This window comes from Somniosus microcephalus, unplaced genomic scaffold, assembly GCF_052327205.1.
Source record: "Somniosus microcephalus isolate GS21.2 unplaced genomic scaffold, FLI_Smic_1.0 unresolved_chr7, whole genome shotgun sequence".
NCBI classification, from domain to species: Eukaryota; Metazoa; Chordata; class Chondrichthyes; order Squaliformes; family Somniosidae; genus Somniosus; species Somniosus microcephalus.
In genome coordinates, this window is record NW_028225185.1 from 30,084,075 (window position 1) to 30,109,543 (window position 25,469).

The 25,469-nt window shown below is 48.0% G+C and overlaps 1 protein-coding gene across 1 annotated transcript in view; it reads right to left on the reverse strand.

Moving 5' to 3' along the window:
* LOC147086716 (GRIP1-associated protein 1-like) overlaps positions 1-25,469 on the reverse strand; it is a 124,206-nt gene that overhangs the window by 49,550 nt on the left and 49,187 nt on the right. The window lies entirely within an intron of this gene.

The following is a 25,469-nucleotide window of genomic DNA, read 5'->3' on the forward strand; positions in this document are numbered from 1 at the left end:
TAAAATCTCAAATGAGGTCATTAGTAAACGACTTGCTGAAAGCCCAGAAAAAGCTGGATGAAGAGGTACGCATGAAGAAGTCTCTTCAGGAAAGATGTCTGGACTTGGAACAAAAGCTGGCTAATGCCCAGCTGGGTAGGGAGGAAATAGAAGACCCTCTCGCTGGCCTAGATCAGGACGACACCGAATATTACTATGTCCTGTCCTGCCCAACTTGTAACTTCGACTCCCACCATACAGAAATCATGGAGGAGCACCGAAAGTCTATGGAACATCGGGAGAAGGTGGCTCTACTACGGAAAAAGGAGGGAGAGAAGGAGGAACTGCGCATGCAGCTGGCAGCTGACAGTGGAGCCCAGAGAGTCTCCAAGAAGCAGAAAAGGAAAAGTCGAAACAGAAGATGACCCATCTGAACCATTATTACCTCTACCAGATCACACACGTGGTCCCTCCGAACGGAGCCAATTCAGTTCGGAAGTTCAAACTGTTAAATCCATGGAAGGACTATTGAATGAGTCACTCCAGCAACGTGAACCGACTCCACCACAGAGATTGAATCTGTGAACTGTTTTCCGCAGAGACTGAATCTGTGATCTGTTTTGACATGAAGTTATCTATGTATCTATGTTATTCTGTTATGTAAACCTGAAGTTATATATGTATATATGTTATTACGTTATGTTAAATGGGGAGATGACTGTAAAGCTAGGAAGGGAGGAATGTTGTGTATGTAATATGTGTGCTACTTTGAACCTATGGACAGGACTGCACTACTTGTTGGGCGTAGTGATACGCAGTACCACTCCTGGCCATAGGGGTATAAATAGTACTGTGGGTACTGATCTCCCCTCAGTTCCCGCCTGTGGGCATGAAGTAAAGACCTATGTATAGTCCCTACCTCTAACCAGTAAAGACCTGTTTTATTGTTACTGATTAAGTCTGAGTATTAATTACTTGAACAACTCACAGATTTAACATGGTGCCCAACAACAGACAGAGCCATGGGATGACTGACCAAAGCCAGATTAGGCTCCCCCCAACACATAATAATACACACGGGCACAAATGACCTAAAGGCCCAACAGAAAGAGGTAGCAACATCGCTCAGAGCAATGATTAGGAAGGCAAGCAGTACATTTCCAAACACTAGAATCACTGTTTCCACAATATTGCCGAGAACAGACTTCAACAACAACACAATTCATGAGATAAATGCCAGCATAGCAAGAGACTGCGAATCACAACACAACGTGCACCTGGCCCAACACCCAACCCTCGATGAGGAATGTCTTTACGACCACGTCCACATCCAAAGGAAAAGAATATCGATCTTTGCTAAAGCCCTGAAGGACGTCGCTTTTAACCGGGTCCATACCCAGACTCCAAGAGGACCCCCCCCCGACCACCAGAGATCAGCGGGGTACATATCAGGACCACTACAAGGACCACCACCGCACCAACCGAGACCAGAGAGGATCCCCATGCAAAACAACATTATCAGACCTGCACCACTCCTGTCCCACAGGGGAACAGGACCGCTCCCAGCCAGACAGAGGGAGAGATGCACAGGACGTACGCAATACCTCAGACAGAAACAATCCATTAAGAGACAATAAGCAGATGTGCAGCAGCATCTACTTCCGCCTTATGGATCAAGGACTAATTAATAGAAAGAACTGTAACCAAATAGTATTAACTTTTATAGACAACTGAAGTGATCTTTTTTTCCCCACACTTAGACACGACAAACACGTACCACTCTTTAACCTATCATAGTAAAAGATCAAACTTAACATGAAATCCTTATATATTTCGACCTGGAACATCCAAGGTCTACACTCTTCGGTGCTAGATGTGAAGAGTAGGACCCCAGAGTTCATAGATGAAACTAAAGATCTAGATATTATCATTTTACAGGAAACTTGGTATAAAGGAAAAGGACACACTGGCTGTCCCCAAGGGTACACTGAGCTGGTGGTCCCCTCCAATAAATTACCAAGTGCAACCCAAGGCAGAGACTCCGGAGACATACTGATCTGGTTTAAAACAGAACTTAAGAATTACATCAAATTTATAAAAAAGGGCGAAAACCACATGTGGCTCAAACTGGAGAGGGAGACTATCTCAAACACCCAAGATGTTTACATTTGCGCACTTTATATCCCTCCAATGGATTCCCCGTACTTTAAAGAGGACACCTTCTCCAACATGGAGGGGGAAATTATCCAATACCAGGCCCAGGGGAACGTGTTGATCTGTGGGGACCTCAATTCAAGAACGGGCGAAGAACCAGACTTCACTGATGCGCTATCAATTACTCATAAAAGACTGAGAGTTAGAAGAGTAACTAAAGGCTTTTATTAACAACAGAATGGAGGTCTGCCTCGCGTGGTCGACCGGTCCAGGATACAAAGGGCTGGGGAGCAGTCACCTTTATACTAGGACCTGTGGGAGGAGTCAGCCGAGGCATGTCCAGGCATGTACACAGTGGAATACGAACAGGACAAACAGGAATACAAACAGTGGTTTACCACATTCACCCCTTGTTTAAAATTGAGTCCGGCGGGGTGAAGTGTATTAAAAGTTAGTGTATTGGAGTCTCTCCGGAGGTCTTGTCTGCCGCTGTGATCGGCGTGGCAACGGCAGGGGTAGTGAAGCTTCCGGCGTCGAGTCCAGCGTAGGCTGTGGCACAGGCGTGTCGTCCTCGTAGATGTCGAGCGGGTCGCGGGGCCCAGGCCTGCCGTCTGCTGGGGCTGGATATCGGATCGTGGGGGGGGGGGGGGGGGGTGGTAGTGGGTAGTGGGTTACTGCGGCCCCCGAGGGTGCAAGGTCTCTTATGGAGACTGTGTCCTCCCGCCCGTCCGGGTATGCGATGTAAGCATACTGGGGGTTGGCGTGGAGGAGGTCGACCCTCTCGACCAGGGGGTCCGTTTTATGGGTCCTCACGTGTCTTCTCAGTAGGACCGGCCCTGGGGACGTCAGCCATGGCGGTAGCGATGTCCCCGATGTGGACTTCCTTGGGAAGACAAACATTTTCTCATGAGGGGTGGCGTTAGTGGCAGTGCAGAGCAGTGACCGAATAGAGTGGAGCGCATCGGGGAGCACATCCTGCCAGCGGGAGGTTGGAAGGCGCCTAGACTTTAAGGCTAGCAGGACGGCCTTCCAAACTGTCGCATTTTCTCTTTCCACCTGTCCGTTCCCCCGGGGGTTGTAACTGGTGGTCCTGCTTGTGGCAATACCCCTAGTTAGCAGGTACTGACGGAGTTCGTCGCTCATAAACGATGAGCCCCGGTCGCTATGGATATAGCTGGGGAAGCCGAACAGGGTGAAGAGGTTGTTCAGACATTTAATGACCGTGGCACTGGTCATGTCCGGGCAGGGGAAGGCGAACGGGAAACGGGAGTACTCATCAATAATATTGAGGAAGTACACATTGCGGTCGGAGGAGGGGAGAGGCCCTTTAAAATCAACGCTCAGGCGCTCGAAGGGGCGAGTGGCTTTTATCAGGTGGGCCCTGTCTGGTCTATAAAAGTGCGGTTTGCACTCAGCGCAGACTTGGCAGTTCCTGGTCATGGTCCTGACCTCCTCAATAGAGTAAGGCAAGTTGCGGGCCTTGATGAGGTGGAAGAACCTGGTGACCCCCGGGTGGCAGAGGTCATTGTGGAGGGCCCGCAGTCTATCGATCTGCGCGCTGGCGCAGGTGCCACGCGATAGCGCATCCGGGGGTTCATTTAGCTTCCCGGGCCGGTACAAGATCTCGTAGTTGTAGGTGGAAAGTTCGATTCTCCACCTCAAGATCTTGTCATTTTTGATTTTGCCCCTCTGCTTGTTGTTAAACATAAAAGCAACTGAACGCTGGTCAGTGAGCAGGGTAAATCGTTTTCCGGCCAGGTAGTGCCTCCAATGACGCACAGCCTCCACAATCGCCTGGGCCTCCTTCTCAACAGCGGAGTGTCTGGTCTCCGGGCCTTGGAGGGTTCGTGAAAAGAAGGCCACGGGTCTCCCCGCCTGATTGAGGGTAGCGGCCAGGGCAAAGTCGGACGTGTCGCTTTCCACCTGGAAGGGGATGGATTCGTCCACTGCGTGCATGGTGGCTTTGGCAATGTCCTCCTTGATACGGTGGAAGGCTAAGCGGGCCTCTGCCGTCAAGGGAAAAGAGGTGGACTTTATCAGCGGACGGGCCTTGTCCGCGTAGTAGGGGACCCACTGGGCGTAATAGGAGAAAAACCCTGGGCACCTCTTCAGGGCCTTGAGGCAGTGGGAGTTCCATAAGGGGACGCATCCGGTCGGGGTCGGGGCCGATGACTCCGTGTTCCACAACACAGCCAAGGATGGCGAGGCGGTTTGTGCGGAATATGCACTTCTCCTTGTTATATGTCAGGTTTAGGAGTTGGGCGGTGCGGAGGAATTTTTCGAGGTTTGCGTCATGGTCCTGCAAGTCACGGCCGCAGATGGTCACATTGTCCAGATATGGGAAAGTGGCCTGCAACGCATTTTGATCTACCATCCGGTCCATCTCCCTTTGGAAGACGGAGACCCCGTTGGTGACGCCAAAGGGAACCCTAAGGAAGTGATAGAGGCGGCCGTTTGCCTCAAAGGCAGTGTACTGGCGGTCCTCAGGGCGGATGGGGAGCTGGTGGTACGCTGATTTCAGGTCAATGGTCGAGAAGACGCGGTACTGCGCGATCTGGTTGACCATGTCAGCTATACGGGGGAGTGGGTAGGCGTCCAGCAGGGTGTAGCGATTTATTGTCTGGCTGTAGTCGATGACCAGGCGCTGCTTCTCACCGGTCTTAACGACCACAACCTGGGCTCGCCAGGGGCTGGTGCTGCCCTCAATAATCCCTTCTTTCAGGAGCCGCTCCACTTCGGTTTTAATGAAAACCCTGTCCCCGGCACTGTATCGCCTGCTCTTTGTGGCAATGGGCTTACAGTCGGGGGTGAGGTTAGCAAACAGTGGTGGGGGGGTGACTCTGAGTGTGGAGAGGTTGCACCTGGTGCGCGGCGGGCAATTTGGAAGCTGCTGGCTGCGGACTGTGAGTGGGGGTAGGGGTCCACCGTACGCCATCGTAACACTTTTAAGGTGGCACTGAAAATCTAACCCCAGCAGGACGGCAGCGCAGAGGTCAGGCAGGACCAGAAGTTTAAAATGATCGTACACGGTCCCGTCTACTATGAGTGTCACCACGCAGTAGCCGCCGATGTCCGCCGACTGGGACTCGGAGGCCATAGAAATCCGCTGTTGCGCAGGCAGGACTGGGAGAGAGCAACGCCGCACCGTGTCGGGGTGGATGAAGCTCTCCGTGCTCCCAGAGTCAAAAAGGCAGATTGTATCGTGACCATTTACCTTAATGTCCATTGTGGAACTGGCCAGTTGGTGCGGTCTCGCTTCGTCCAGTGTAACGGATGCCAGCGTAGGGGTCGGTGTGTCGCTGCGGGTATCAGATGAGGCAGTGTCGGGGGCCTGCTGCGTCCCGGCTGTCGTCCAAGATGGCGGCGTCCATGATCCCCATGTGGCTGGAGGCGTCCAAAATGGCTGCTGTACCGGTGATTCGCACATGGCCGGGGAGGTCCAAGATGGCGGCCCGCATGGCCCACACGCGGCGCTGCTGGGGTTCGGGGTGGCTTTGGCCCTGCAGACGCTAGCGTAGTGTCCCTTCTTCCCGCAGCCCGAGCAGATCGCGTTTTTCGCCGGGCAGCGCGCTCTGGGGTGTTTTGCCTGGCCACAGAAGTAGCATTTCTGGCCTTGGGGCACTGCTGTCTGGCCTTGGGACACTGCTGCGGTAGTTGGGCCGTTGTTGGGGTGTGGCTGGGGTGGCACGGCGCTATGAGGCGGTCCTACCGTGTCCCAGGCTGTCATTCCCCGCGGCGTCCACGGTGCAGAGGAGTAGGCATCCATGCCCTGGTAGGCTGCATCCAATGATAGTGCGAGTTCAGAGGCCTTGTTGAGGTCGAGGTCACTCTGCTCCAACAGTCGCTGTCGGGTGTAATTGGATCTGTGGCCCGCTACAAAAGCGTCCCGGATAAGTTCCTCTGTGTACACGGTGGCCTTTACATCCTTACAACCACAGGCCCGGCCAAGCACAGACAGTGCCTGAAGGTATTCCACGGTCGATTCCCCAGGTTGTTGTTTACGACTCCCCAGGAGGTGCCTGGCGTACACTTCGTTCACTGGGCGCGTGTACTGGTCCTTGAGGAGCTTGATAGCGTCCGCGTACGAGGTCGCGTCTTGGATGACCGAGTACACTCGGTGGTTCACTTTGGAGGTCAGGACATCCAGTTTGTCCTCGTCCGATTTGATTGCTTCGGAGGCGGTCAGGAATTTTTCGAAACACTTAAGCCAGTGAGTAAACTTGGTGGATGAGTCCGCCTCCCGATGATCTAAGTCCAGGCATGCTGGTGTGAGGATCTTCTCCATTATAAAAATGTTGTTAATAAAATTGATGCGCTATCAATTACTCATAAAAGACTGAGAGTTAGAAGAGTAACTAAAGGCTTTTATTAACAACAGAATGGAGGTCTGCCTCGAGTGGTCGACCGGTCCAGAAATACAAAGGGCTGGGGAGCAGTCACCTTTATACTAGGACCTGTGGGAGGAGTCAGCCGAGGCATGTCCAGGCATGTACACAGTGGAATACAAACAGGACAAACAGGAATACAAACAGTGGTTTACCACATTCACCAATAATCAGGGAAACAATTACGTATTCGGGAATAACCACTTTGACATCCCTTCCCTTCCATACAGGCATAACTGCGACAAGCAGTCAAATACCAACGGAAAACAGCTACTACAGCTCTGTCGAAACCTGGGTCTGTACATTGTCAATGGTAGGTTCATAGGAGACCTCCTAGGAAGATCGACCTATTGCTCACCTCTTGGCTGCAGCACAGTAGACTATATGATTACAGACTTGGACCCATCCTCTTTCAGAGCATTCACAGTCAAACCACAAACAACACTGTCAGATCACAGTCAAATTACTATGTATCTCAAAAAGACAGAAACAAACAACATAGAAACACAACCCAGTAAACTGTACAACACCAAAAAATCGTACAGATGGGCCAAAAACGACACGGCAAAATACCAGAAAACAATTAACAATGCATCAACTCAAGCTCTCTTAGACACCTTTCTGGATAACATATACACTCACAATAAAGAAGGCGTAAACCGGGCAGTTATTAACCTAAACAATATTTTTGATAATTTGGCAACAAGTGCAAACTTGAAAGCTCGCAAGAACCAACCCAAAACAAAAAACTATGAAAAATGGTTTGACCCAGATTGCCATAACATGAGGAAAAAACTTAGAAAAATATCAAACCAAAAACACAGACATCCAGAAAACGAGGAACTACGCCTTACTTATTGTCAGACACTAACACAATACAGAAACACACTCAGAACCAAAAAAGAGCAATATATTAAGAATACACTCAGCTCCATGGAGGAATCCATTGATTCCAATTGTTTCTGGGACAACTTGAATACACTACACAAAAAACAACACGACGATTTGGCCATTCAAAATGGGGACACATGGGAAAACCACTTTGAAAAATTATACCAGAAAAACACACTAAGGCCAGAGCAACACCAAATATGCAAAAAACTGGAAAAGCTAGAAATGGCCATAAAAGATAACCAAAACCCGCTGGACGCCATAATAACAGAAAAAGAACTTCTTGAAAAACTCAAGGACCTGCGACCAGGAAAAGCTTGCGGGACAGACGGCATACTAAACGAGATGATTAAACACGCAGACGACAAAATGAAACTGGCTATCCTAAAACTCTTCAACTTGGTTCTGAGTGTCGGTTATTTCCCTGATATCTGGAACAAAGGACTCATAACGCCCATATACAAAAGTGGGGACAAAATCAACCCAAACAACTATCGAGGCATCTGTGTAAACAGTAACCTGGGGAAGGTATTCTGCAGCATCATAAACAAAAGACTTATAAACTTCCTTGAGGAGCACAATGTCTTGAGTAAAAGCCAAATTGGATTCCTGCCAAACTATAGAACATCCGATCATATCTTCACCCTACAGACCCTAATTGACAAACACGTTCACCATAACAAAAGCAAAATCTACGCATGCTTTGTAGATTTCCAGAAGGCTTTCGACTCCATCTGGCATGACGGTTTATTCCTGAAACTTATCGAAAGCGGGGTAGGAGGGAAAACATATGATGTAATTAAATCAATGTATACAAACAACAAATGTGCAGTTAAAATTGGAGACAAACAAACAAAATACTTCCCACAGGGGCGGGGGGTGACGCAGGGCTCGCCAATCTCACCGACACTCTTTAATATTTACATAAATGGATTGGCAAAACTACTTGAACAATCTACAGCACCCGGCCTCACCCTATATGAATCCAAGGTTAAATTCCTCCTCTATGCAGACGACCTGGTTCTGCTGTCACCAACTAAGGAGGGTCTACAGCAGAACCTGGACCTTCTGGAGTCGTACTGCCAGACTTGGGCCCTGACAATAAATCCCCAAAAAACCAAAGTCCTTGTGTTCCAGCAAAGATCCAAACATCAGGGACCCAAAATAAATTTCACAGTAGGAACAACCAAAATTGAACAAACCACTAACTACACATACTTGGGCTTAAAAATCAGTTCTACGGGAAACTTCAAACTGGCTGTGAATGAACTGAAAGAGAAAGCAAGAAGGGCTTTCTATGCCATCAAAAAATCAATCCAAATAGAAATCCCAATTAGCATTTGGCTCAAAATTTTCAAATCAGTAATTGAACCAATTGCGCTCTATGGCAGTGAGGTATGGGGACCGCTAACACAACAAGAATTTGCAATAACAACAGAAAATGCTGGAAAAACTCAGCAAGTCAGGCAACATCCGTGGAGAGAAATTTGAGTTGAGTTTGCAAAATGGGACAAACACCCAATTGAGATCCTACATGCAGAATTCTGTAAAAGTATCCTCTGGACTCAAAGGAAAACAGTAAACAATGCATGCAGGGCGGAACTAGGCCAATATCCATTAATAATCACTATCCAAAAAAGAGCCACCAAATTTTGGAATCACCTACAAATGAGCAACCCCCAATGCTATCACTACGACGCCCTGAAATGCCAAGAGCTGACCATAAAGAAGAATACCCTCAGTCAACTAGTCCTGGGACTCAGTGAAGTAACTGCTAACAATACTAACAATAACCAGCCCCAGGACAGTGACAGGGTAACACAAAGAATTCGACCCAACACAATCGTCGCTAAGCAAAAGGAAAAATATCTGGCATATTGGGCAGAAACAACAAAAACCCAAAGCAAACTCAATTGCTACTTGGCCCTAAACAGACAATACAACATAGCTGATTACCTGACCATGGTAAAGGATAACAAACTGAGAAGAACCTTGACAAGGTACAGACTTAGCGAACATAGCCTAGCGATCGAAAAAGGCAGACACAGGCAGACCAGGCTGCCAAGAGAAGACAGGATATGCTCTCACTGCAGTCAGGGAGTAGTGGAGACAGAGATGCACTTCCTCACAGCCTGTGGAAAATATCAGGGCATCAGGGAGAATTTTTACCAAAAATTCTCACAAATATGCCCCGAATTCAGAAATCTGAATGACAACCAAAAACTCCCATTCCTACTGGGGGAGGAGAGAAGCTGTGTAACACTGGCGGCACACTATGTTACAGCTTGCCATGAACAGAGGGACAACCAGTAAACTAAGAAAAGAGTATATATAAACAATGCGAATGTATATTTATACACTCAGGGATATACCTGTTTATACACTGTATGAATAGAACTGCGTTTATGTGTTCAACCATAAATGTATTTTGATGCTTTGGCAACATAAGATGTACCTTATCATGCCAATAAAGCGATTTGAATTTGAATTTGAATTTGAGAGAGACATTGAGAGAGCGAGAGACATTGAGAGAGAGAGAGAGAGAGAGACATTGAGAGAGAGCGAGAGAGACATTGAGAGAGAGAGCGAGAGACATTGAGAGAGAGAGCGAGAGACATTGAGAGAGAGCGAGAGACATTGAGAGAGAGAGACATTGAGAGACATTGAGAGAGAGAGACATTGAGAGCGAGAGACATTGAGAGCGAGAGACATTGAGAGCGAGAGACATTGAGAGCGAGAGACATTGAGAGCGAGAGACATTGAGAGCGAGAGACATTGAGAGCGAGAGACATTGAGAGCGAGAGACATTGAGAGAGAGAGACATTGAGAGAGACATTGAGAGAGAGAGACATTGAGAGAGACATTGAGAGACAGAGAGAGAGAGAGACATTGAGAGAGAGAGAGAGAGACATTGAGAGAGAGAGAGAGACATTGAGAGAGAGAGAGAGACATTGAGAGAGAGAGAGAGAGACATTGAGAGAGAGAGAGAGAGACATTGAGAGAGAGAGAGAGAGACATTGAGAGAGGGAGAGAGACATTGAGGGAGAGAGACATTGAGAGAGGGAGAGAGACATTGAGAGAGGGAGAGAGACATTGAGAGAGGGAGAGAGACATTGAGAGAGAGAGAGAGAGAGAGAGAGACATTGAGAGAGAGACATTGAGAGAGAGCGAGAGACATTGAGAGAGAGCGAGAGACATTGAGAGAGAGCGAGAGACATTGAGAGAGAGCGAGAGACATTGAGAGAGAGCGAGGGACATTGAGAGAGAGCGAGGGACATTGAGAGAGAGCGAGGGACATTGAGAGAGAGCGAGGGACATTGAGAGAGAGCGAGAGACATTGAGAGAGAGCGAGAGACATTGAGAGAGAGCGAGAGACATTGAGAGAGAGAGAGAGAGAGAGAGAGAGACAGACATTGAGAGAGGGAGAGAGACATTGAGAGAGGGAGAGAGACATTGAGAGAGGGAGAGAGACATTGAGAGAGAGAGAGAGAGAGAGACATTGAGAGAGAGAGAGAGAGAGACATTGAGAGAGAGAGAGAGCGAGAGACATTGAGAGAGAGAGAGAGAGAGAGACATTGAGAGAGAGTGAGACATTGAGAGAGAGAGACATTGAGAGAGAGAGAGAGAGAGAGACATTGAGAGAGAGAGAGAGAGAAATTGAGAGAGAGAGAGAGAGAGACATTGAGAGAGAGAGAGAGACATTGCGAGAGAGAGAGACATTGCGAGAGAGAGAGACATTGAGAGAGAGAGAGAGAGACATTGAGAGAGAGAGAGAGACATTGAGAGAGAGATGTGGGTCTTCGCAAGAAACCTCATAAACACTGCCAAAAGACGCAGCCCTCCCACCCCCTCTACCATTGGGAGCCGTAACCCAAACAGGACCACCAATGTCTCCCACCCCCCTATACAAAACCAACAACAGAACCGTGCTTTTATACCTGACCCCAGACCCCCCTCTAGACCACAGACTGTAGACCAAGAACTGAGAAAGATCATGACGATGATGAGCAGCCTGATAGAAAGCCAAAGAGGAATGCACTAAATTATTAATATTGTTATTTTATCATTATCATTATTGTTATCTTATCATTACTATTATTAGATAGCTATATGTGCATGCCTCATGAAATTTATACTAAATCGTCATTTAGCATTATAGAAAATAGTGTTTCCACACTCATCCCACAAAATAGGTCCATTTTATTTCGTTTTTTGAACTATATAAATGCGTTCTTTCCACATAAGCTGCTGGAATATCCATGGTCTCCGCTCCTCAACTTTTGGGAAGAAGAGTACAGACCCTGAATTCCTAAAAGCTATAAAAGACATTGATATAATTGTGTTAACAGAAACATGGTGCCAAAAGGACATGCCGACCCACTGTCCTCCAATGTACCATGAAATCATTGTGCCCTCAGTAAAGATTGGGAGTGTGTGAGAGAGAGAGATTGGGAGTGTGAGAGAGACACAGCCCGGCTCACCGAGACCAAGAGACCGGCCCAGAGACACAGTAAGGCACGGGGACAGAGAGAGAGAGAGCGAGGTCGCGGGAACAGAGAGAGAGAGAGTAAAGAAAGCGACCCAACCCGAACCCCCGGCCCCAGCACCAGCGGAGCGGAGAGCAGGTGAGAGCCGAAAATCAGCAACAAGTCCCGGGAACGGCAACTCCCAACTTGGGCAGAGTTCGCGGCTGCTCCGAGTAACTCGGGAGAGAGAAACAGCGAGAGAAACAGCGAGAAATAGCGAGAGAGAAACAGCGAGAGAGAGCGCTGAGAGAATCACAGATACACACTGAGACAGAGGCCTGAACCGCGAGACCGGAGACCGGGAGGAGCAGCCCGAACCAGGACAGTAAATAAGAGGCCTGGGGAGGGTGAACCCGAGACCGCGGGATCGGAGACCGGGAGGAGCGGCCCGAACCGGGAAAACGAGTAAGAGGCCTGGGGAGGGCGAACCCGAGACCGCAAGGTCGGAGAACGGGAGGAGCGGCCTGAACCGGGAAAACAAGTAAGAGGCCTGGGGAGGGTGAACCCGAGACCGCGAGGCCCAGAGACCGCGGGAACGGAGACCGGGAGACCAGGGCAGAAAACAGCCTGGTGAGTCAAAAAACCCGGGGGCCTGAGACCGACACGACGACGCGAGGAGATCCGCCCAGAGCGCGGAAAGCGAATGAGTCCGGGGCACGGAGAGTGGACGAGTTTGGAGCACGGAGAGAGAGAGCGAGTCCGAGACCCGGAGAGCGAGTGAGAGTCGGAAGAGGAAAATAAATAAATAAATAAAAATAAAGCCGGAGAAATAAGTTTTACCTAATTCTACCTAAGTTTCATTTTAGTTAAAGTTAGTTCGGAAAAAGTTTAATTTTATTTAAATTTAGTTCGAAAAAAACCTGAAAAAAGAACAACAAACCCGCGAGGAAAAGGAATAGAAACCCGAGAGAAACGATAAACTACCCGAACCAAGAGCCTGTGAGAGAAAGAGAAAGATAAACCTTTAAGAGCAGCTATATCAAAGATGAACCCCTGAAAAACTCCCAATTTTGGACCTAAAAGTGGGCTAAGGTGGAACACGACACAAAAAAGAGAAAAAAAAGTTATCTATCTGAGACAAAAAACAAACGACTACAATGAGCAGGGAAATGATATATCCTGAGCAATGCACAAAAAATAAAGCAAAGGAAAAATACAAGTACACAACACTAAAAAATAACCCAGAGATCCTCTACGTTGACTATACCACACACAAAGGGACTAAGCTGAAGAACAACCTCATATTCTACACCGAATACGTCACCTCCTGGAAGGAGACTTTACAAAAACACTACACATACGTCTCCAGTGAAGGTATTGGCAGTGGAGGCAGACTGAAAATATGTAAAGATGGAAACCTAGATAAAGATGACCCCCTGCTAACCATAAGCTACTACAACAAAAATAGAAAGATCATGATACAGGGGAATGTGGAAAATCTGGACTCCTTCGAAAAGGAATTCCCCCAGTTGAAAACTAAGGCAGACACAAAGAGGACCAATGGACAGGAAACAAAAGAGAGTCGAACAGAGGATGATGAGAGCCAAGTGGAGGAAGAAGAAGAGAGACCAGCAGAGGAAAACACCTCCCTGTCCATCTCCACCCCCCCCACACCTCTCAACGAAAACAAAATGATGAAAGAGAATCTGGCCAAACTAGAACTTGATTTCAACGAATACAGAGAAACACTGGCCAAGAATTTGAAGGAGGAATTCAAACAGCTAAAAACGGAACACGAGTCCACCATCCACAAACTGAGAAAGACCATAGAGGAGCAAAGAAATGAGATCAAAGAACTCCGTACTCAACAAAACAAAACGAAGGAGACCGTAGAAAGGCTCAGCAGGCAACACAAACCTCTTAAGGTCCAAAAACCTGAGGACACAAAAACACACACAAGGACACAGAACCCGCCGGATGCCACCCCACACGAAGACACACCGAAAGCCACAAACCCCGCTCCAACCAGCCCTCAGTCGAGTCATGCCCAGACTACTGCTACCCAGTCCTCACACACAGGAACACAAAAACCGACAGATACCCCCCCAAACGAGGACACACCGAAAGCCCCAAACCCCGCTCCTGCCACACAACATATCCCAGAAACCCAGCCAACAACCAGCCACCAGGCGAGTCCTACCCAGACTACTGTTACCCAGTCTGAAAAACCAGCCCCTCAGGCGGTCCTGCTGACCGACTCCAACGGAAAGTTTCTGGACCCCCAGAGGCTGTTCCCAGACCATCAAGTCCTGAAAAAATGGTGCAGCAACACAGACCAAGCAATGAAGATCCTGAACAAAGAATCCCTTGGAAGCCCCAAATGGATTGTGATCCACACAGGCACGAACGACCTACGCACCCTACAGGAAGGCACTGCTAGGGCGGTGAGCAGGATGGCGGAAAAGGCCAGCAGGGAATTCCCCGAGGCGCGGATCGTGATCTCCACACTACTGCCCAGAAAGGACACCCCAGCCTATATAATCCACAACACCAACAGGGAGATCGACACCCGATGTTCTGTCCTCCCCAACGTCTCCCTGGCCCATCATCCAAACATCAACACAAGGGACCTCTATGACGAAATACATCTACTCAAACAGCGGATGTGGGTCTTCGCAAGAAACCTCATAAACACTGCCAAAAGACGCAGCCCTCCCACCCCCTCTACCATTGGGAGCCCAAACAGGACCACCAATGTCCCCCACCCCCCTATACAAAACCAACGACAGAACCGTGCTTTTATACCTGACCCCAGACCCCCCTCTAGACCACAGACTGTAGACCAAGAACTGAGAAAGATCATGACGATGCTGAACAGCCTGATAGAAAGCCGGAGAAATTATTAATATTGTTATTTATCATTATCATTATTGTTATCTTATCAGTATTATTACTATTATTAGATAGATATATGTGCATGCCTCATGAAATTTATACTAAATCATCATTTAGCATTATAGAAAATAGTGTTTCCACACTCATCCCACAAAATAGGTCCATTTTATTTCGTTTTATTGAACTATATAAATGCGTTCTTTCCACATAAGCTGCTGGAATATCCAGGGCCTCCGCTCCTCAACTTTTGGGATGAAGAGTACAGACCCTGAATTCCTAAAAGCTATAAAAGACATTGATATAATTGTGTTAACAGAAACATGGTGCCAAAAGGACGTGCCGACCCACTGTCCTCCAATGTACCATGAAATCATTGTGCCCTCAGTAAAGAACACCAAAACACGCAAGGGCAGAACCTCCGGGGGAATATTGGTGTGGTATAAGGGAGAACTGGACAAACACATCTCACCGGTAAAACAGGGAAAATCACACGTATGGCTAAAACTAGATAAAAATACAGGAATAGCAAAAAAAGATGTTTACTTATGTGCGATCTACATACCTCCAATAGAATCGCCATATTTCGAAGAGGAGTTATTTGATACTCTCCACATGGAAATCAGACATTTCCAGGCCCAAGGAAAGGTGATAATATGTGGGGACCTAAATGCAAGGACCGGTTGTGAACCTGACTTCATAGACCCACAGGGAAACAACCATGTGTTTGGCCAGACCCCTTTAGATGTCACACCATCCATCGCAAATCGGAACAACCTTGATCGTGAAATAAATAAAAGCGGTAGGGAGGTAGTGCAACTCTGCCGAGCCTTAGGCCTGTACATAGTTAACGGTAGGTTCAGAGGGGACTCCCTAGGGAGACTCTCATACTCCTCAACTCTTGGGTCTAGTGTGGTGGACTATACAATCACTGACCTGGACCCCTGCGATATCAACTCATTCACTGTCAGGCAGCAATCCCCCCTCTCAGACCATAACCAAATAAATATGTACCTTAAACTTTCTGCCCAAACTACAGACACAAAAAAGGAACCCAGTAAGCTCCATAAAATAAACCAGACATACAGATGGGCCCCAGACAGTGGAGAAAAATTCATCACAGCACTAAAGTCACCTGATCTCACAAGTAAAATATCAAAATTTAAAGAAAACCCATACGAGATCACCAGAGATGGTGTAAACATGGCCATAGAGGATATAAATATGATCTTCCATGAGGCAGCTGTAAAAGCCGACCTTGTGAAACAGAAGAGGAAGCGTCACAAAAGACAAAATAAAAATAAGAAATGGTTTGACCACGAATGCAAAAATGCCAGAAAAGACCTGAGAAAAATATCAAACCAAAAGCATCACCAACCAAACAATCCGGACCTACGTACTAGATACAATGAAACCCTCAAAAGATATAAACACACCATTAGGAACAAAACACAAAACTATACCCACAAAATACTCGAAGAAATTGAAAACTCCACCAATCCAAAACAATTCTGGGAAATGTGGAATAACCTGAGTACAACACAATTGCAAGCATTACCAATCCAAGATGGAGACATCTGGAGAACACATTTTGAAAACCTCTACAAAGACATCCCAATAAACGAAACAAACCCAAGTCAACATCAGGTCACAGAAAAACTCCACACATTAGAAGCAACAATTAAAGACAACCAAAACCCTCTAGACTCCCCAATCACATGGAAAGAACTGGCCACAAAAACAAAATCTCTCCACCTAAAGAAAGCCTGTGGCCCAGACAACATCAAAAATGAAATGCTCAAGTTCAGCAATATGGAGATGCAGGGTGCGATACTCAAACTATTCAACATCATATTACGCTCAGGCTGTTTTCCCGATATCTGGTGCCAAGGACTAATCTCCCCCATATATAAAAGTGGAAACAAATCAGACCCAAATAACTACCGCGGCATCTGTGTCAACAGTTGTCTAGGGAAGTTATTCTGCAGTATTCTAAATAGTAGATTACTTGATTTTCTTAACAAACATAATATCCTCAGAAAAAACCAAATAGGCTTTCTTCCAAAACACCGCACAGCCGACCATATCTATACCCTTCACACCCTCATTGGAAAACATATACACCAAACAAAAAATGGGAAAATATTCGCCTGTTTCATCGACTTCAAGAAAGCCTTTGACTCTATCTGGCACGAAGGGCTCTATTATAAACTTCTTCAGTGTGGAATAGGGGGCAAAGTCTATGACCTTATTAAATCAATGTATCTGAAAAACATATGCGGGGTCAAAATTGGAGACAAACGCACCGATTTCTTCACCCAGAGAAGAGGCGTCCGGCAGGGCTGCAATTTGAGCCCGACCCTGTTCAACATATACATAAATGAATTAGCAGACATGCTGGAGCAAAGCGAGTCACCGGGTCTATGTCTCCTGGATGGAGAAGTGAAATCCCTGTTCTATGCGGACGACCTGGTTCTGCTGTCTCCCACAGAACAGGGATTACAGCAACAACTAGACCTACTCGACAAATACTGCCAAAACTGGGCTCTAACAGTAAGTCTAAAGAAAACCAACATCATGATTTTTCAAAAAAGGCCCAAGTGTCAGGAAAACAAATACCAGTTTACCCTCAGTGATACCGCTATAGGACACACTATGAGCTACACCTACCTTGGTCTAACTATTACAGCATCAGGGAGCTTCAGCATAGCAGTGAATGCATTAAAAGAAAAAGCCCGAAGAGCCCTATATGCAATAAAAAGAAAATTCTACAACATCCAAATCCCAATTAAAATCTGGCTAAAAATATTTGACAGCATAATCCTGCCGATTGCACTGTACGGTAGTGAAGTATGGGGCCCGCTAAATCACCATAGCTACACTAAACGGGAAAAACACACAATAGAAGCCCTACATGCAGAATTTTGCCGAAGCATCCTTCGCACCCAAAGGAAAACACCAACAAATGCATGCAGAGCCGAACTAGGCAGATACCCACTGATAATAAACATCCAAAAACGAGCACTAAACTTCCTAAATCACCTCAAATCTAGCTCCCCAGACACCCTTCATTTCAAAGCCTTCCAGACCCAAGAACTAAACCCAGAAAAGAGTCCCCTGAGTCAGCTGCTACTGAAACTAAGTACTCCTACTCAGCCGGACCCTGACCAGCCCCAGACCAACACAGCCGTCCAAACACCAATCCGAGTGAACCAAATCATTAAACAATGCAAAGAAACCTACCTGGAACATTGGAACAAAATAACCAAAAGCCAAAGCAGATTAGAATGTTACCGGGCCCTAAAAAGAGAATATAAACTGGCAGACTACCTCACGACCATCAGAGACACAAAACAGAGACAGACCCTCACCAGGTACAGGCTAAGCGACCACCAACTGGCAATTGAAAAAGGAAGATACAAGAAATCCTGGCAGCCTAGAGAGAATAGAATATGTGATCAATGCCTGGCCGGCGAGGTTGAGACAGAGATGCATTTCCTCCTAAAATGCGAAAAATTCAACACATCACGAAACATATTATTTGACAAGCTCAGCCAAACCACCCCACATTTCAAGGAATTGGATGACCTGTCAAAATTAAGATTAGTCCTGGGAGAAGGAGACAGATCATACCTTGGTGCCAAATATGTAACAACATGTCACAACCTGAGGACTGTTTAAAATTAATACTGAATGTACCCACTGATGTACAAAGACTGTTTAAATTAATATTGTTTAAAGTATTATTCTATGTACCCAACGAAGGTCAGAATTGTTTGACACCTACAGAATGCTGGAAAACTGTACTTTTTGTTATGTAAGCTTTGGCAATATGGTTCCCTGTAAACTTATGCCAATAAAGCATTTGAATTGAATTGAAAAATTGAGAGAGAGCGAGACATTGAGAGAGAGACATTGAGAGAGACACACATTGAGAGAGAGACAGACATTGAGAGAGAGACAGACATTGAGAGAGAGAGAGAGACATTGAGACAGAGAGAGAGACAGAGAGAGAGAAATAACCAAAGCATGTCAACAGGGACAGGGACAGTGTAATTCCAATTAGATTCTGGGCAGGAAAAGGAAAAGCTTCCAGAGCTGAGCTCTGTTACTGAAGCACACACGGAGAACGTGTTCGAGCTGCGATCGGCGCACTCCATTATATCCGTGTCACTGCAGCGACACAGGATCGAAAGGCTCAGATTCCAAACGGAAAGGAAAAGCTTCATTCTGCAACAGCTGAACAGGCAAACCCGGGATCACTAACGAACAAGGCACTGACTCACCTGAGGACCGACTCACCCAGAGGCCCCTGACCGAGTCACCACTGATCCCCTTCCCATTCACTCCCACTGTACCCAAACCCAATGGACCCAACCCCTTCCCATTCACTCCCATTGTACGCAATCCCAATGGACCCAATCACTCCCACTGTACACAATCCCAATCTACCCAACCCCTTCCCATTCACTCCCATTGTACACAATCCCAATGGACCCAACCCCTTCCCATTCACTCCCACTGTACACAATCCCAATGGACCCAACCCCTTCCCATTCACTCCCATTGTACACAATCCCAATGGACCCAACCCCTTCCCATTCACTCCCACTGTACACAATCCTAATGGACCCAACCCCTTCCCATTCACTCCCACTGTACACAATCCCAATGGACCCAACCCCTTCCCATTCACTCCCACTGTACACAATCCCAATGGACCCCAACCCCTTCCCATTCACTCCCACTGTACACAATCCCAATGGACCCCAACCCCTTCCCATTCACTCCCACTGTACACAATCCCAATGGACCCAATCCCTTCCCATTCACTCCCATTATACACAATCCCAATGGACCCAAGCCCTTCCCATTCACTCCCACTGTACACAATCCCAATGGACCCAACCTCTTCCCATTCACTCCCACTGTACACAATCCCAATGGACCCAACCCCTTCCCATTCACTCCCCCTGTACACAATCCCAATGGACCCAACCCCTTCCCATTCACTCCCACTGTACACAATCCCAATGGACCCAAACCCCTTCCCATTCACTCCCACTGTACACAATCCCAATGGACCCAATCCCTTCCCATTCACTCCCATTGTACACAATCCCAATGGACCCAACCCCTTCCCATTCACTCCCACTGTACACAATCCCAATGGACCCAACCCCTTCCCATTCACTCCCACTGTACACAATCCCAATGGACCCAACCCCTTCCCATTCACTCCCACTGTACACAATCCCAATGGACCCAACCCCTTCCCATTCACTCCCATTGTACACAAGCCCAATGGACCCAACCCCTTCCCATTCACTCCCACTGTACACAATCCCAATGGACCCAAATCCCTTCCCATTCACTCCCATTGTACACAATCCCAATGGACCCAATCCCTTCCCATTCACTCCCACTGCACACAATCCCAATGGACCCAACCCCTTCGGGGGAGAGCAGCAGCGGAGGAGGAGCCTGGCTTAAAAACCGGCGCGAATGCAGAGGCCCGACCAGTTCGGGGGAGAGCAGCAGCGGAGGAGGAGCCCGGCTTAATAACCGGCGCGAAGGCAGAGGCCCGACCAGTTCGGGGGAGAGCAGCAGCGGAGGAGGAGCCCGGCTTAAAAACCGGCGCCAAGGCAGAGGCCCGACCAGTTCGGGGGAGAGCAGCAGCGGAGGAGGAGCCCGGCTTAAAAACCGGCGCCAAGGCAGAGGCCCGACCAGTTCGGGGGAGAGCAGCAGCGGAGGAGGAGCCCGGCTTAAAAACCGGCGCCAAGGCAGAGGCCCGACCAAATCAACAGCAGAGGAGAGAGGTAAAAAGTAATCCGTGTGTGACGTCACCAGGGAGCAGGTAAGTGATTGGTTGGTGAGTATTTCTCTCTTTTCAATACAAGCTTGACTTCTGTGGTGTTAAATTTCTAGGGTCTCTGGTGTAGTGGGGACAGTTGGTAAATAAAGCGCCCTAGAGTATACCTGTAACTGGGGTATTGAATAAATTTTTAAATTAATTAAAGGAGTAAGTCATGGCAGGAGAGCTCAGACCCGTGTTCTGCTCCTCTTGCTCCATGTGGGAAATCAGGGACGCTGCCAGTGTCCCTGGCGACCATGTGTGCGGGAAATGCATCCAGCTGCAGCTACTTGCAGACCGCATTGCGGCGCTCGAGCTGCGGGTGGATGAATTTTGGAGCATGCGCGATGCTGAGAGGCTCGTGGATAGCACGTTTAGCGAGTTGTTCACGCCTCAGGGTAGGGCAGCACAGGGGGTGACCATCAGGCGGAGCAACAAAGGCAGGCAGGGAACCCCTGCGGGCATCCCCCTTTCAAACAAGTATACCGCTTTGGATACTGTTGAGGGGAATGACTCACCAGGGGAAGGCGGCAGCAGCAGCCAGCTTCCTGGCACTGGGGGTGCTCCTGCTGCCCAGGAAGGGGGGAAAAAGAGTGGGAGAGCAATAGTGGTAGGGGATTCTATAGTAAGGGGAACAGATAGGCGTTTCTGTGGCCGTAGACGTGAATCCAGGATGGTTTGTTGCCTCCCTGGTGCCAGGGTCAAGGATGTCACTGAGCGGCTGGCTGCAGGGCATTCTGGAGGGGGAGGGTGAACAGCCAGTGGTCGTGGTCCACATTGGTACCAACGACATAGGTAAAAAGAGGGATGAGGTCCTGCATCAAGAATTTAGGGAGCTAGGTAACAGATTAAAGAGCAGGACCTCAAAGGTTGTAATCTCTGGATTACTCCCAGTGCCACGTTCTAGTAAGTATAGGAATGGGAGGATAGAGCAGATGAATGCGTGGCTAAAGAGTTGGTGTCGGGGGGAGGGTTTTACTTTCCTGGATCACTGGGCCTGCTTCTGGGAAAGGTGGGACTTGTACAAGTCGGACGGGTTGCACCTGAACCAGAGCGGGACAAATATCCTTGCGGGGAGGTTTGCTGGCACTGTTGGGGGGAGTTTAAACTAACTTGGCAGGGGGATGGGATACAGAGGGGAGCTGAAATAGGGGGGGATGTGCTGCCAATTATAGAGAAAAAACAAGTCAGCTTGGTAGACAGGGCAAATATATAAGGGCAAGGCTGGATGGCATCTATTTTAATGCAAGGAGTCTTGCAAATAAGGTGGATGAACTGAAGGTGTTGATAAACACATGGGAGTATGATATTGTTGCTATCACGGAGACATGGTTGAGGGAAGGGCAAGATTGGCAGCTCAATATTCCGGGGTACAGAATCTTCAGGCGAGACAGAGGGGGAGGTATAAGAGGAGGGGGTGTCGCAATATTAATTAAGGAGTCAATTACTGCAGTAAGGAGGGATGATATATTGGCAGGGTCCTCTAATGAGGCCATATGGGTGGAGCTTAAAAACAAAAAGGGGGCAAGCACTTTGCTGGGAGTGTACTATAGGCCTCCAAACAGTCAGGGGGAGATAGAGGAACAGATATGTAGGCAAATCTCAGAGAAATGTGCAAATAATAGGGTAATAATAATGGGGGATTTCAACTTCCCCAATATTAACTGGGATAGTCAGAGTGTGAAAGGCTCAGAGGGTGTAGAATTCTTAAAGTCCATCCAGGAGGGCTTTTTGAGCCAGCATGTAGAAAGTCCTACAAGAGAGGGGGCGGTACTGGACCTAATTCTAGGGAATGTGGCCGGCCAAGTGGAAAAAGTGCTAGTAGGTGAGCACTTTGGTGATAGTGACCATAATATGGTAAGATTTAAGGTGGTCATGGAAAAGGACAGGGATGGGCCGGAAATAAAGGTTCTAAATTGGGGGAAGGCTGATTTTAATAGGATAAGGCAGGATCTGGCCAAAATGGACTGGGATCAGCTACTTGTAGGAAAATCCGCATCGGAGCAATGGGAGGCTTTCAGAAGGGAGATTGAGATCATACAATGGCAACATGTTCCCGTAAAGGTCAAGGGTGGTACCAAAAACCACAGGGAACCTTGGATGTCAGGGGGTATACGAGAATGGATTAGGGAAAAAAGGAGGGCTTTTGGTAGATACAAAAGGCTAAAGACGGAGGAAGCCCTAGAGGAGTACAAAAAGTGCAGGGGGATACTTAAAAAAGAAATTAGGAGATCAAGGAGGGGCCATGAAATAACACTGGCGAGCAAAATAAAGGAAAATCCGAAGATGTTTTATAAGTATATTAAGGGTAAGAGGATAACTAGGGAAAAAATAGGGCCCATTAGGGACAAAAGTGGCAATCTGTGTGTGGAGCCGGAAGATGTAGGAGGGGTTCTAAATGAATTTTTTGCATCTGTTTTCACTATGGAGAAGGACGATGTAGACATAGAAATAGGGCGGGGGGGACTGTGATATGCTCGAACATATTAACATCGAGAGGGAGGAGGTATTGGCGGTTTTAGCTGGCCTAAAAATGGATAAATCCCCAGGCCCGGATTAAATGTATCCCAGGCTGCTGTGTGAGGCAAAGGAGGAGATTGCGGGGGCTCTAACACATATATTCAGGACCTCTCTGGCCACAGGGGATGTGCCAGAGGACTGGAGAACCGCTAATGTAGTACCATTATTCAAGAAGGGTAGTAGGGAAAAACCGGGGAACTACAGGCCAGTGAGCCTAACATCTGTGGTAGGAAAATTATTGGAAAAAATCCTGAGGGACAAAATTAGTCTCCACTTGGAGAGGCAAGGATTAATCAGGGATAGTCAACATGGCTTTGTCAAGGGAAGATCATGTCTGACTAATTTGATTGAATTTTTTGAGGGGGTGACTAGGTGTGTGGATGAGGGTAACGCAGTGGATGTGGTATACATGGATTTCAGTAAGGCCTTCGATAAAGTCCCGCACAGGAGACTGGTCAAGAAGGTAAGAGCCCATGGAATCCAGGGTGCCTTGGCACATTGGATACAAAACTGGCTTAGTGGCAGAAGGCAGAGGGTGATGGTCGAAGGTTGTTTTTGTGACTGGAAGCCTGTGGCCAGTGGGGTACCACAGGGATCGGTGCTGGGTCCCTTGCTGTTTGTGGTCTACATTAATGACTTGGATATGAATGTAAAGGGTATGATCAGTAAGTTCGCGGATGATACAAAAATTGGTAGGGTGGTAAATAGCGAGGAGGGTAGCCTCAGTCTGCAGGACGATATAGATGGGTTGGTCAGATGGGCGGAACAGTGGCAAATGGAATTTAACCCGGAAAAGTGCGAGGTGATGCACTTTGGGGGGACTAACAAGGCAAAGGAATACACAATGAATGGAAAGACCCTAGGCAAGACGGAGGGTCAGAGGGATCTGGGTGTGCAAGTACACAGATCCCTGAAGGCGGCGGAACAGGTGGATAAGGTGGTAAAAAAGGCATATGGGATACTTGCCTTCATTAGCCGAGGCATTGAATATAAGAGCAAGGAGGTTATGATGGAGCTGTATAAAACACTGGTTAGGCCACAGCTGGAATACTGTGTGCAGTTCTGGTCGCCACACTACAGGAAGGATGTGATCGCGTTAGAGAGGGTGCAGAGGAGATTCACCAGGATGTTACCAGGGCTGGAGCGCTTCAGCTATGAAGAGAGACTGGGCAGATTGGGTTTGTTTTCCTTGGAGCAGAGGAGGCTGAGGGGGGACATGATTGAGGTGTACAAAATTATGAGGGGCATAGATAGGATGGATACTAAGGAGCTTTTTCCCTTAGTAGAGGGGTCAATAACTAGGGGGCATAGATTCAAGGTAAAGGGCGGGAGGTTTAGAGGGGATTTGAGAAAGAACTTTTTCACCCAGAGGGTGGTTGGAGTCTGGAACTCACTGCCTGAAAGGGTTGTGGAGGCAGAAACCCTCAACATTTAAGAAGCATTTGGATGTGCACTTGAAATGCCATAGCATACAAGGCTACGGACCAAATGCTGGAATATGGGATTAGATTAGACAGGGCTTGATGGCCGGCGCGGACACGATGGGCCGAAGGGCCTCTATCCGTGCTGTATTACTCTATGACCCTTCCCGTTCACTCCCACTGTACACAATCCCAATGGAGCCAATCCCTTCCCATTCACTCCCACTGTACACAATCCCAATGGACCCAATCCCTTCCCATTCACTCCCACTGTACACATTCCCAATGGACCCAACCCCTTCCCATTCACTCCCCCTGTACACAATCCCAATGGACCCAACCCCTTCCCATTCACTCCCATTGTACACAATCCCAATGGACCCAACCCCTTCCCATTCACTCCCACTGTACACATTCCCAATGGACCCAACCCCTTCCCATTCACTCCCCCTGTACACAATCCCAATGGACCCAACCCCTTCCCATTCACTCCCATTGTACACAATCCCAATGGACCCAACCCCTTCCCATTCACTCCCACTGTACACAATCCCAACGGACGCAATCCCTTCCCATTCACTCCCACTGTACACAATCCCAATGGACCCAACCCCTTCCCATTCACTCCCACTGTACACAATCCCAATGGACCCAATCCCTTCCCATTCACTCCCATTGTACACAATCCCAATGGACCCAACCCCTTCCCATTCACTCCCCCTGTACACAATCCCAATGGACCCAACCCCTTCCCATTCACTCCCACTGTACACATTCCCAATGGACCCAACCCCTTCCCATTCACTCCCACTGTACACAATCCCAATGGACACAACCCTTCCCATTCACTCCCATTGTACACAATCCCAATGGGCCCAACCCCTTCCCATTCACTCCCACTGTACAC